Genomic DNA, 12,587 nt, shown 5'->3' with positions numbered 1-12,587 from the left:
TGAACCGGGCCTTAGACCATCTGTTGCATTTTTACCCACTCTCCTCTGACCTCTGACATCAACAAGCCATTTTCGTCCACACAACTGCCGCTCACTGGATATTTTCTCTTTTTCAGACCATTCCCTGTAAACCTAATGGTTGTGCATGAAAATCCCAGTAGATCAGCATTTTTTAAATGCTCAGACTAGCCCGTCTGGCACCAACAACCATGCCAAGTTCAAAGTCACTTAAATCCCCTGTCTTTCCTATTCTGATGCTCGGTTTTAACTACAGTAAGTTGTCTTCACCACATCTAGATGCTGCCATGTGATTGGCTGATTAGCAATTTGTGTTACCAAGCAATTGAACAGGTGTACCTAATAAAACGACCGGGGAGTGTACATTTTAAACCAAATTATTATGACTGATTTTTGTAAACTGTAGGCTTTATTCTTCAAAGATTTGTTTGTTAATCTTTATAGCCAAAATTACCTGGACAATCATGCAAAGTTGGAACCTATGAGAAGTCCTAGGGCCGGTTCACACTGGTGCCAGGCATCGCATGTGATATACACCGCATTGCTGTGCAGATGACATGTGATTTCTGTGCGATGCAAATTCAGCCATATAAACTGTATGGCTGAATTCATGTCGCATTTGGACCAAACTCATGCAGGACTCTTTTTTTTTGTCCGCACCAGAATTGGATCGCATGCGATCCGATTCCTGTCTGAATTCATAGTTCACCCTGCGATCTGCAAACCATTCTGGGGGCGTCATTACCTTTGTATTGACACCCATAGCAGTTTGCAGAGGGCAGTGTGAACTGCTGGCAATTCAGGTGCGATGCGGGAACAAGCACTGGATTTGCGGGGTTTCCCGCATCGCACTAGTGTGAACCAAGCCTTATGGTCATTTACATTGAAAACCCTGACTCTGACATCATACAGCTGCTGTTACTGAATTCATAATATATTTTTAGAACTTTGCTATGTGCAAGTTATACAGTTTACTACTGATCAACGTGTATCTTGAAAAAAAAAAGTCTGACTTTTATTGAGTCTTTACTGGAAGTTGATTAAATTGCATGAAAGCACTGATGTTTTTGACATCTTCAGTTCAGCGGTAAATATAATAGATTTTTATCTAGGGCAAGCTCCATCAGGTGGTCTTGGAATGTAATACCCATATGCTGATTGAATACCACCTGTGAAGTCACTGATTCATTTTCTTTTGGCTTTACATTTATTGGATTTGTCTGCTGTATGTGTAAGGTTATGACATGAACTACAGGCAACTCTGATTCATTCAGCGGTGAAGATGAGGGGAAATGTAGGTTATGAAGTCCAAGACAAAGAACTGGAAACATGATAGTAGGTGATATAGATTTTTATGAGCAGTGGTTTAGATTAGAAGAACAGACTGACAGTTCACCCCATTCCTTTATGCAACAGATAATCACAGATGTCTGTTGCCAGCAAATGACATGAACAGTATTTCTGAAGGCTCTATACACCACAAAACAAGAGGGGACAGGTATAAACTACATGGCAGTTTAGAACATAAGGTAAAACATGCTGTCTGTAGTTGAGCAGATCCAGCCAATCAGACTGTGTAGTGGGCTACAAGCATCATGTCAGCTTTAAAAAAAAAAAAATATGACAAGGACCATTACAAAAGAACTAAGGCCCCAAAATGTCCTATCAAATTTTAATTGGTAAAGTTGGGCTGTGGCACACTTTCAGGACCATAGTTACTATAATGACATTAGTGCACCATTGCCTAGAGCAGAAGGGTTAAAGGAGGAAGAATTAACATTTACACATTTTGATAAATTAACCCTCTTCTTTCCCTCTTTGTGGCTTCTCAGAAAAAGAAATAGAGAGCTATGGGGCAACGGCACATTGTCATTCAAGTGTCCCTGAGACAACCTGATTCCTAGATTGTAAGCTCTAACGAGCAGGACCCTCTGATTCCTCCTGTATTGAATTGTATTGTACTTGTACTGTCCTCCCTAATGTTGTAAAGCGCTGTGTAAACTGTTGGCGCTATATAAATCCTGTATAATAATAATAATAATAATATCTACAGTGCCTTGAAAAAGTATTCATACCCCTTGACATTTTCCACATTTTGTCATGTTACAACCAAAAACGTAAATATATTTTATTGGGATTTTTTGTGATAGAGCAACACAAAGTGGCACATAATTGTGATGTGGAAGGAAAATGATAATTTAAAAAAACATTTTTTTACAAATAAATATCTGAAAAGTGTGGTGTGCATTTGAGTTCAACCCCCTTTACTCTGATACCCCTCACTAAAATCTAGTGGAACCAAGTGCCTTCAGAAGTCACCTAATTAGAAACTAGAGTCCACCTGTGTGTAATTGAACCCCAGTATAAATACAGCTGTTCTGTGAAGCACTGAGAGGTTTGTTAGAGAGCCTTAGTGAACAAACAGCATCATGGAGGCCAAGGAACACACCAGACAGGCCAGGGATAATGTTGTGAAGATGTTTTAGGTTATAAAAAATATCCAAAGCTTTAAACATCTCACGGAGCACTATTCAATCCATCATCTGAAAATGGAAAGAGTATGGCACAACTGCAAACCTACCAAGACATAGCTGTCCACCTAAACTGACAGGAGAGGGAATGGAGAGCATTAATCAGAGAAGCAGCCAAGAGGCCCATGTTAACTCTTGAGGAGCTGAAGAGATCCACAGCTCAGGTGGAAGATTCTGTCCACAGAACAACTATTAATCGTGCACTCCACAAATCTGGCCTTTATGGAAGAGTGGCATGAAGAAAGCCATTGTTGAAAGAAAGCCATAAGAAGTCCCGATTGCAGTTTAAGAGAAGCCATGTGGGGGACACAGCAAACATGTGAAAGAAGTGCTCTGGTCAGATGAGACCAAAGTTGAACTTTTTCTGCCTAAAAGCAAAACGCTATGTGTTGTGCAAATCTAACACTGCACATCACCCTGAAGCATCCCCGCAGCGAAACATGGTGGTGGGAGTATCATGTTGTAGGGAAGCTATTCTTCCGCAGGGACAGGGAAGCTGGTCAGAGTTGATGGGAAGATGAATGGAGACAAATACAGGGCAATCTTAGAAGAAAACCTGTTATGCCCCGTACACACGGTCGGATTGTCCGATGGAAAATGTCCGATCGGAGCGTGTTGTCGGAAATTCCGACCGTGTGTGGGCTCCATCGGACATTTTCCATCGGATTTTCGGACACACAAAGTTTGAGAGCAGGCTATAAAATTTTCCGACAACAAAATCCGATCGCGTCAATTCCGACCATGTGTGGCCTGTTCCGACGCACAAAGTGCCACGCATGCTCAGAAGAAATTCCGACACGGAACAGCTCGGTCTGGTAAACTTAGCGTTCGCAATGGATACAGCACTTTCGTCACGGTGCAATGTAAAAAATGGTTTAATACAGCGCACTCTCTTCTTCTTTATAATGTGAGAAGAATTAAGTAGTTTTGCTGCTCATATTCACACAGAGTTCTCACAAACTTCTTTCTTTATTATTTAGCGGGATTCCCTTAATATATTTTGATTTGTCACATCTGACAACATTATTTTGGATTTTTTTTTGTTTTGGTTTTAAGGCAGATTAGTTATTTTTGGTTTGTATTTTTTTCAAGGCTGATCTTTTTTTTATTGGATTTTTATTTGGATTCCAGAATATTTTTGTGTGTGTTTTGTGTGTCAAGTTACCACAACACCATTGATATCTTATATTATTTAATCTGTAGGAGATTGTTTGGTGTTGTTGTCTCTTGTTAATTTCACATTGTACTTTAGAAATGTACCTGAATCCTCACCAACAAACTGTCCTTTTTGAATGAAAACACACATAGGCAAGTATAATTTTTCCATAAAAAAACATTTATTAAGGGCTCACAACTAAACAAAGAGGGAGGCAACACTGGAGAAACAGCTGAAATGGGTGAAGCCTTGGACCCCCAGGGCACACATCAACTATTTTGAAGCAAAATTGGTGGCCAGAAGAGTCCTTATCTAATGGAGTGCAGTCTGGTCCAGAAGTCCCAGAGATCCGGAAAGCAGCAGATGACATCTGTGTCCCCAGGCTGTGATCATACGAGAGACTGCATCTTTTGTCAGACCAGACTGAACCCAGGGTCATCACTCTCTTGTCTTCTTTCCATGCCTCCTTCCACGCTGTGGCTCTGGTGGTGGAGTTGTGGCAGCAGGAGGAGGAGGAGCAGGAGGATGGTCCAACTCAATCACGTCGGTCTTGGGTGTTAGTTCCCCACTCACCCCCTTACTTAGGACTTTATAAAGAAGGTCCTCACATAGCTTGTGTTGACCCTCCTGCATGCCCTGCAGTTTTGTGGCAGCCATGCAGGCAAAGGCCTCTTCAGGAGTGGGTAAGGCTCTGAGGGACGCAGAAGCCTCCTGAATAAGCCTGAGTGCAGAATCCTGCATGTGAGTCGCCTTCCTCGCCCTTTTGTATGGAAGGCGGAGGGGAGGAACCTGCGATTCAGTCAGGCTGTGACTTGTCCCAGGCTTCTCTTGGCTGACACTTAGCCCCGCCTCCTCCTGGCTGCCACTAATCCCCGCCTCCTCCTGGCTGCCACATTCCACAGCCTCCTCCTGGCTGAGGTCTTCCTGTGTATGAAAAAGGGACATTAGTTTTAGTATTTTTTTCATCAATCACACACAATTTTCACCTCCTGACTGTTGCAAATTGAATGTTAACAAATATAACAGACTATCATTCTGAGCCCAGCATTTTTCATTCTTGTCCCAATTTTGGGTGCCCACTACTGTCTATTGATATGTAAAACACTTTTTTCAATCATCAATTAGTGATCAATAATGACATCTAGTAAACATCATTTATTTATTGACCAGAAATCTGTAGAAGAATGCTATACCTGACTCCAGCTGGGCTCCTCCATTTCTTCCTGGCTGGAAGGCCCAGGTTGGACATCGGAAGCCTCAGCTGGGGTGGAAGGAAGAGTGGAAGGAAGAGTGGAGAGGGATTCCCTGACTTCAGTCTGGTCTGACAGAAAACAAAGTCTCTCATAGTACCAGAGCCTGGGGACATAAACGTCATCTGCTGCAGCTCCGGATCTCTGGGAATCCGTGACCTTCTTGCGCTCCCTAAGATAAGTGCTCCTCAGGCCACCAATTTTGGTTTTTAAATAGGGGATGGTTGCTGTGAGGACCACCGGCTTCACCAACTCCAGCAGTGTCTCCAGCGCTGCCTGCCTCTTTTGTTTATGATTATAATGGGGATGTCTCATATGCCACAGACAGGGCAGCTCCCTGTATTTGTCTATGAACAGGGGGAGGAAGTTGTGGTCATTGAAGCCATCCATTTTCTCTGCAAGACACAACACAAGACAAACCCTAAGGTCAGGGCAAACTCTCCTAATCTTGTTACAATATAGGCTTCAATTTCGAAGCAGTATAGGCCCAAGTTTAGATCTTACCTTCGTTATCACGATCGGAGCCTCCGATGCTCCTTCCTCCGCTCACAGATCATATGTAATACGCACGCGTGTTACGCTTTATACACACTGCGCATGCGTCTAACTCTGCCCGCCCCTGACGTTCTTTCTAGTCTATTCCCCTCCCCTTTTCATTCTGCGTAGTGGGGGAGAGCACATGGCGGATACACAGCAGGTGCATGCTAATTACAGCAACGAGGAGGAGGAAAGCCCGGAGCCAGAAACGTCTGGATCCAGAAGGAGACAAGTTAAGGCTTCAAATATGTCCTTTGTGGAGATGTTGGAGATGGTCGACATCCTGAAGAGGGCCGACTATGATGGGAAGTATGGACCTTACCCCAACCCCAATATCAGAAAGGCCAAGATCATGGCGAAAGCGGTCAGGAGTCTGCACCGGAATTTTGGGGTACGACGATCTAAAGATCAGCTCAGGAAGCGGTGGTCGGACCTGAAATTACTAGAACACGAGCAGTGCAGAAAGATCCGGAGAGTGCTGCAAAAAAGTAAGTAGTTGTCCTGTGTTCCTAATCTTTTTCTGTATATTACGTTTGTGCTGCTCCATGGGCTTTTCTTAAAAGTGTACATTTTAAAATGGCAACTTTTATGTTCATGGGCACATTTTTCGTTCGTATCAAACATTTTTATTTCGGACTATAAAACACCATTGTTTTGGCCATATGCATTTGGGCACATTTTTGACGCCCTACTTGTATGAAACTAATTTGGTTGTGTAGATGGGTTTGTTACTAGAATGAAATGCAAACTAGATTCTGTGTAAGGAGAGAACACTCAGCAGCTGTCTTCACATCTGGACTCTGGAGCACTAGTGTGGGACACAAGAACACCCTTTTTATTAGGGGGCCCACACAGGTGCTCCAGTGTATACTATAGGGGTGACTCCATCTGTGAAGCTTGTTTAAAACAGGTAAAAAGTATTGAAGCTTGACAAAGGACACTGAAAATGCTACATTTTGGAACTCGGCCAAAATAGACAATTTTACCCCACTTCCAAGCAATGTTTCCTATTTATAGTTCTGCCATCAAATATCTGTGTGCTAAGTATACCATTTTTATTTTACATAGGGGAGAAAAGACTCGGAGGACACCCCTCATCAGAGGAGACCATAGATCCCCCACCTCTGGAAGAAGGGGAAATCCCCTCAACACAAGAAGAGCAGGAGGAGGAAGAAGATGTGGTGGAAATTGTCACCACAACAGGTGAGTGTCTGCGACCACAGGCTCAGGTAAGAGATGGATGCCAGCATATTTTTGATACCTGTTTTTGTTTGGTTTCTCTCTTTTTAGGTGATCGTGATGTTGTGGATCCAGATCCTTTCACATCAGAAAGTGCCCAGATCCTGATCGGGGAGATAATGGGGTGTAATTTAGAATTGGAAAACCTCAAGAAAAACATCAATGATGTTATTCAAAAAACTAAAAACATCATTGATGTTTTGGGGCGAGTTTAAAACCCCTCCAAATCCCTTTGTTTTTTTGTGTGCTACAATCTTAAAAATGTTTGAGCGATTTTTAGAAAAGCCAAATTTGGAGGATGCACACAGTGTGTCAACATGTGCTATCTGCCATCACGGGAGATCAATGGATGCGTTTTGGGGGTGCAACCCCTTCCTCAATAATAAAGTAGCTGAGAGGAAGGGGTTTCTCACCCAAAACACGTCCCTTGATCCCCCGTGATGGCAGCTAGCACATGTTGACATTGGCAAAATTGTGTGCATCTTGCAAATTTGGCTTTTCCTGGGGTGACTTCACCCCATCTGAACGCAATATCAAACACAGTTCCTAAATACTCATGTATGATATTGCCTTCAAGTTTTACCAAATGTGAACTTTCTAAGTTCAAGATTTGTGTCTTTCTTGTTGGTTTTACACATGCCTGTTTTATCTTAAATGGATATTTCTATTTTTGATAATGCCACCCCAAAAAAGGTTATACAACAATCATGTTGGTTTGTTTTAAAAACCTTTTCTAAATGCAAATGTGATTGTGCAGGTATTAAAAAGATTGTGAATCAAGAATGTGTGGATTATTGTGTCAACGCTACAATACTTTTGTGGTGATGTAATTGCTGCTTTCTGTGAAAATGAGGGTTATTTACTAAGGGCAAATCCTCTTTGCACTACAAGTGCAGTTTCAGTGCAGTTTCAAGTGCACTTGTAGTGCAAAGTGTCTTTGCCTTTAATAAATAACAGCCAACAGTGCTTTGGATAAGGTTACACAATCACGCCATTTTCAGGACTACCCACATTTTAGTCAGGGTCAACTAAAACAAACACAAGCAGTAAATGTCACCAAAGATTTATTTTTTCCTTTTGTTTTTATTTGATAAAGGCTTCACAAATTGTCTGGCATGTTGATGGCCCCCCTACCCGCAAAGAACTCAAGGTATCTTAACCGGACATCACGGGCACTCGGGGAGGGCAAGCCAGGACGGCCACTTTCAAGCGCCGTCAGGGTTGTTTCATTTAGAATTCCGGCCTCAGGCCCAACTGAGCCAGCATAGTTGGCAGAATGTTGGCGTAATAAGTTATGTAGAACACAGCACGCCAGGATTATATGATTAAGTTTATACTCCGCCATATGGATGGGTGTCAAAAATAGGTGGAACCAGCTGGCCATGATTCCAAATGTGTTCTCCACCACTCTTCTGGCTCTGGCCATCCGGTAATTAAAAACCCTCTGCTCCGGGGTGAGGGTCCTCATCGGGAATGGCCGCATAAGATGGTCCCCCAGCGCAAAGGCTTCATCCGCAACGAAGACGAATGGGAGTCCTTCCACATTGTCTTCTGGAGGTGGCAAGTCCAAGCTGCCATTCTGGAGACGCCTTTAAAACTCCATCTGGGCGATGACTCCACCATTGGACATCCGGCCATTCTTCCCCATGTCCACATACAGGAACTCGTAATTAGCCGACACCACCGCCAACATCACAATACTATTGAACCCCTTGTAGTTATAATAGTATGACCCTGAGTTGGGGGGTGGGACGATGTGGACGTGTTTCCCATCAATTGCCCCTCCGCAGTTAGGAAAATCCCACCGCTGGGCAAAGTGGGAGGCCACAGTCTGCCATTCCTGTGACGTTGAAGGAAACTGTTGAGGAAAACAAAAAAAATTACTATTTTTGCACATAAACATGGCAAGCAGATTAGACACAAACATTCTTGGCCAACCTCCAGATAACATTTATTAAGGGGAATTTTACAACACCAAAGTATAAGGTACACCTATCATATTCCTCGTCCCCTCTCATGGGCCATTTCTAACATTATAGGGGGGAATCTTGGACAGGTAACCCTCTCCACTTCATTGAGAGATGAATGCCTAAATACAGGGTATTACTTGGAACAGCCCCTCCTTAGTTACACTATTGGCAGCCCACTGGACAGGTAAGAAGTGTCCTAATACAAAGATATAAATACACACTGTACACATCTGAGCACATTTGGACATTCTGCTATTACCTATCAAGATAATAATAGGATACCAAAACTTTAAACAGTACCATTTGAAAGTATACAGGCAGGCCCTTGCACTAAATGCTTTGGGGAATTCATCCATACATTTGACCACAAAAGAGGTGGGCTTGCCAAAGTCAGCAGATAGATGATTGAGGATAGATAGAGAATTGGGATCAGCTGACTTAGCAGTTGGGGTGAGGGAGGGTTAATAAAAATGATTTGGGGACACCACAAAAAAAGCCTCTGGCACTCTGCCTGAATTTAAAGCACAAATCACATTTCAAAACATTTTAGGGGTTGTTTGGGGTAAAGCACTACTATGGAGCTGACAAAATACATTGTTAAGTGACTACATGAGGTGAATATAGGGCAGGAGAGCATGCTTGGGAGGTAAGTGAAGGCAAATATGTATGAAGGACAAAAAAATAATTATATAAAAATCCAGCATGCATGAGAACAAAGGGGACATTCACAGCATATTACAATCATGGTAATTAGGGAATGAGGAGAGAAATACAATATATTAGCAAACATTATATACAATAAAATGTGATATTAAAGGATAAATCTTACCTTCATATACTCCTTCTGCAGGACCTGGATGATGGCAGAACAGGTCTCTGGGATAATGATCCCCAGAGCCTGGGGGGAGATGCCTGTCAAGAACTTGAGGTCCTGCAGGCTTCTCCCTGTCGCCAAGTACCGCAGGGTAGCGACGAGCCTCTGCTCCGGAGTGATGGCTTGCCTCATGCAGGTATCCTGCCTGCTGATATAGGGGGTCAGCAAAGCCAGCAGACGGTGAAATACGGGGTCTGTCATCCGGAGAAAGTTCCTGAAATCATCAGGATTATTCTCACGAATCTCACGGAGCAAAGGCATGTGACAGAACTGGTCACGCTGAAGCAACCAATTCTTGGTCCATGAACTCCTTCCCACCCTGTTCATGGACTGGACTTGTGTCAAGGTCAGGACCCCAACACCAAGCCCCCGCACAGCACGAACTGTACGAGGAGTACGTATAGGCGATATGGCTAGAAAACGGTCGGTTGCTCATAACGAAATAACAGAACGCACTGAAGAACAGCAAGGCCTGTGAAGAGCGACCTGAAAAACAGTAACAAACGCACAAGAACACAATGACTAAGTCACGCGGAACTTGCTTGCACGCACTGAAGAGCAGATACAAACCCACAAGCACAAACTGAACCGCAGAAAACGATCTGAAAGCCACGAGTCTGAAAAAGTGCGAATCGTCTCTCACCAAACTTTTACTAACACGAGATTAGCAAAAGGAGCCCAAAGGGTGCTGCGCTTGGTTCTGAACTGGCCTTTTCTAGTCTTGTGGTACGTGGTGTACGTGACCGTGTGGTTGGTGATCGGAAATTCCGACAACTTTGTGCGACCGTGTGTATGCAAAACAAGTTTGAGCCAACATCCGTCGGAAAAAATCCTAGGATTTTGTTGTCGGAATGTCCGATCAATGTCCGACCGTGTGTACGGGGCATTAGAGTCTGCAAAAGAATTGAGACTGGGGCGGAGGTTCACCTTCCAGCAGGACAACGACCCTAAACATACAGCCAAGGCTACAATGGAATGGTTTAGATCAAATCATATTCATGTGTTAGAATGGCCCAGTCAAAATCCAGACCTAAATCCAATTGAAAATCTGTGACAAGACTTGAAAATTGCTATTCACAGACACTCTCTTTCCAATCTGACAGAGCTTGAGCTATTTTGTAAAAGAAGAATGGGCAAAAATGTCACTCTCTAGATGTGCAAAACTGGTAGAAACATACCCAAAAAAACTTGCAACTTTAATTGCAGCAAAAGATGGTTCTACAAAGTATTGACTCAGGGGGGTTGAATACAAATGCACACCGCATTGTTCTCATATTTATTTGTAAAAAAAATTGAAAACCATTTATCATTTTCCTTCAACTTTACAATTATGTGCCACTTTGAATTGGTTTATCACATACAATCCCAATAAAATACATTGACATTTTTGGTTGTAACATGACAAAATGTGGAAAATTTAAAGGGGTATGAATACTTTTTCAAGGCACTGTAAATACAGTACAGTCCTACACACTTTACCTTGCTATAAAGGATGGTTATGTATAGCTATCCCCAATGATCCAGTGATGCAGCCAAACTGCTATTGACAATACCAAGCACATCAGTCAGGATATATGCATCAACATCAGATGAATGCTTGCTATCAATGGTTCTGTTTTCCTTTTATAGTTATGAATATTTCATTCAAATGAGCACAGAGACCCATACAGTGTGCAAAAAGGTTGTTTATGCACCCGATAGAACAGCTTTTCCTTACAACTGTGGCCAGCAGTCTGTTAAATATCAATGACAGGCTGACAAACACAGAGACTGTAAGGATATTCCCACACTTCCAAGCAGTTACATCTGTATAGGGATGGATGCAAGACCCTGAATACAGTCTGTCTGGGTCCAGGCCCTTGCATTTATTCCTGTACAGTTATTGGCTGTGGCTGCATTGAACACCTGTGCCTCCTGGGTGCAATAAACTCAGCCCTTCTGTCTGCCCCCCCGCAGCCCTTAACCACTTCAGCCCCGGAAGGATTTACCCCCTTTCTGACCAGAGCACTTTTTACAATTTGGCACTGCGTCGCTTTAACTGCTAATTGCGCGGTCATGCAATGCTGTACCCAAACGAAATTTGCATCCTTTTCTTCCCACAAATAGAGCTTTCTTTTGATGGTATTTGATCACCTCTGCCATTTTTATTTTTTGCGCTATAAACGGAAAAAGACCGAAAATTTTGAAAAAAAATGATATTTTCTACTTTTTGTTATAAAAAAATCCAATAAACTCAATTTTAGTCATACATTTAGGCCAAAATGTATTCGGCCACATGTCTTTGGTAAAAAAATGTCAATAAGCGTATATTTATTGGTTTGCGCAAAAGTTATAGCGTCTACAAACTAGGGTACATTTTCTGGAATTTACACAGCTTTTAGTTTATGACTGCCTATGTCATTTCTTGAGGTGCTAAAATGGCAGGGCAGTACAAAACCCCCCCAAATGACCCCATTTTGGGAAGTAGACACCCCAAGGAAATTTCTGAGAGGCATGTTGAACCCATTGAATATTTATTTTTTTTGTCCCAGGTGATTGAATAATGACAAAAAAAAAAAAAAAAAAAAAAATTACAAAAAGTTTCCACTAAATGATATATTGCTCACACAGGCCATGGGCATATGTGGAATTGCACCCCAAAATACATTCAGCTGCTTCTCCTGAGTACGGGGATACCACATGTGTGGGACTTTTTGGGAGCCTAGCCGCGTACGGGACCCCGAAAACCAAGCACCGCCTTTAGGATTTCTAAGGGCATAAATTTTTGATTTCACTCCTCACTACCTATCAGAGTTTTGAAGGCCATAAAATGCCAAGATGGCACAAAACCCCCCCAAATGACCCAATTTTGGAAAGTAGACACCCCAAGCTATTTGCTGAGAGGCATGTTGAGTCCATGGAATATTTTATATTTTGACACAAGTTGCGGGAAAGTGACAATTTTTTTTTTTGCACAAAGTTGTCACTAAATGATATATTGCTCAAACATGCCATGGGCATATGTGGAATTAC

This window comes from Aquarana catesbeiana, linkage group LG02 (assembly GCF_042186555.1).
Source record: "Aquarana catesbeiana isolate 2022-GZ linkage group LG02, ASM4218655v1, whole genome shotgun sequence".
Lineage (NCBI taxonomy): Eukaryota > Metazoa > Chordata > Amphibia > Anura > Ranidae > Aquarana > Aquarana catesbeiana.
This window is presented reverse-complemented; position numbering follows the sequence as displayed.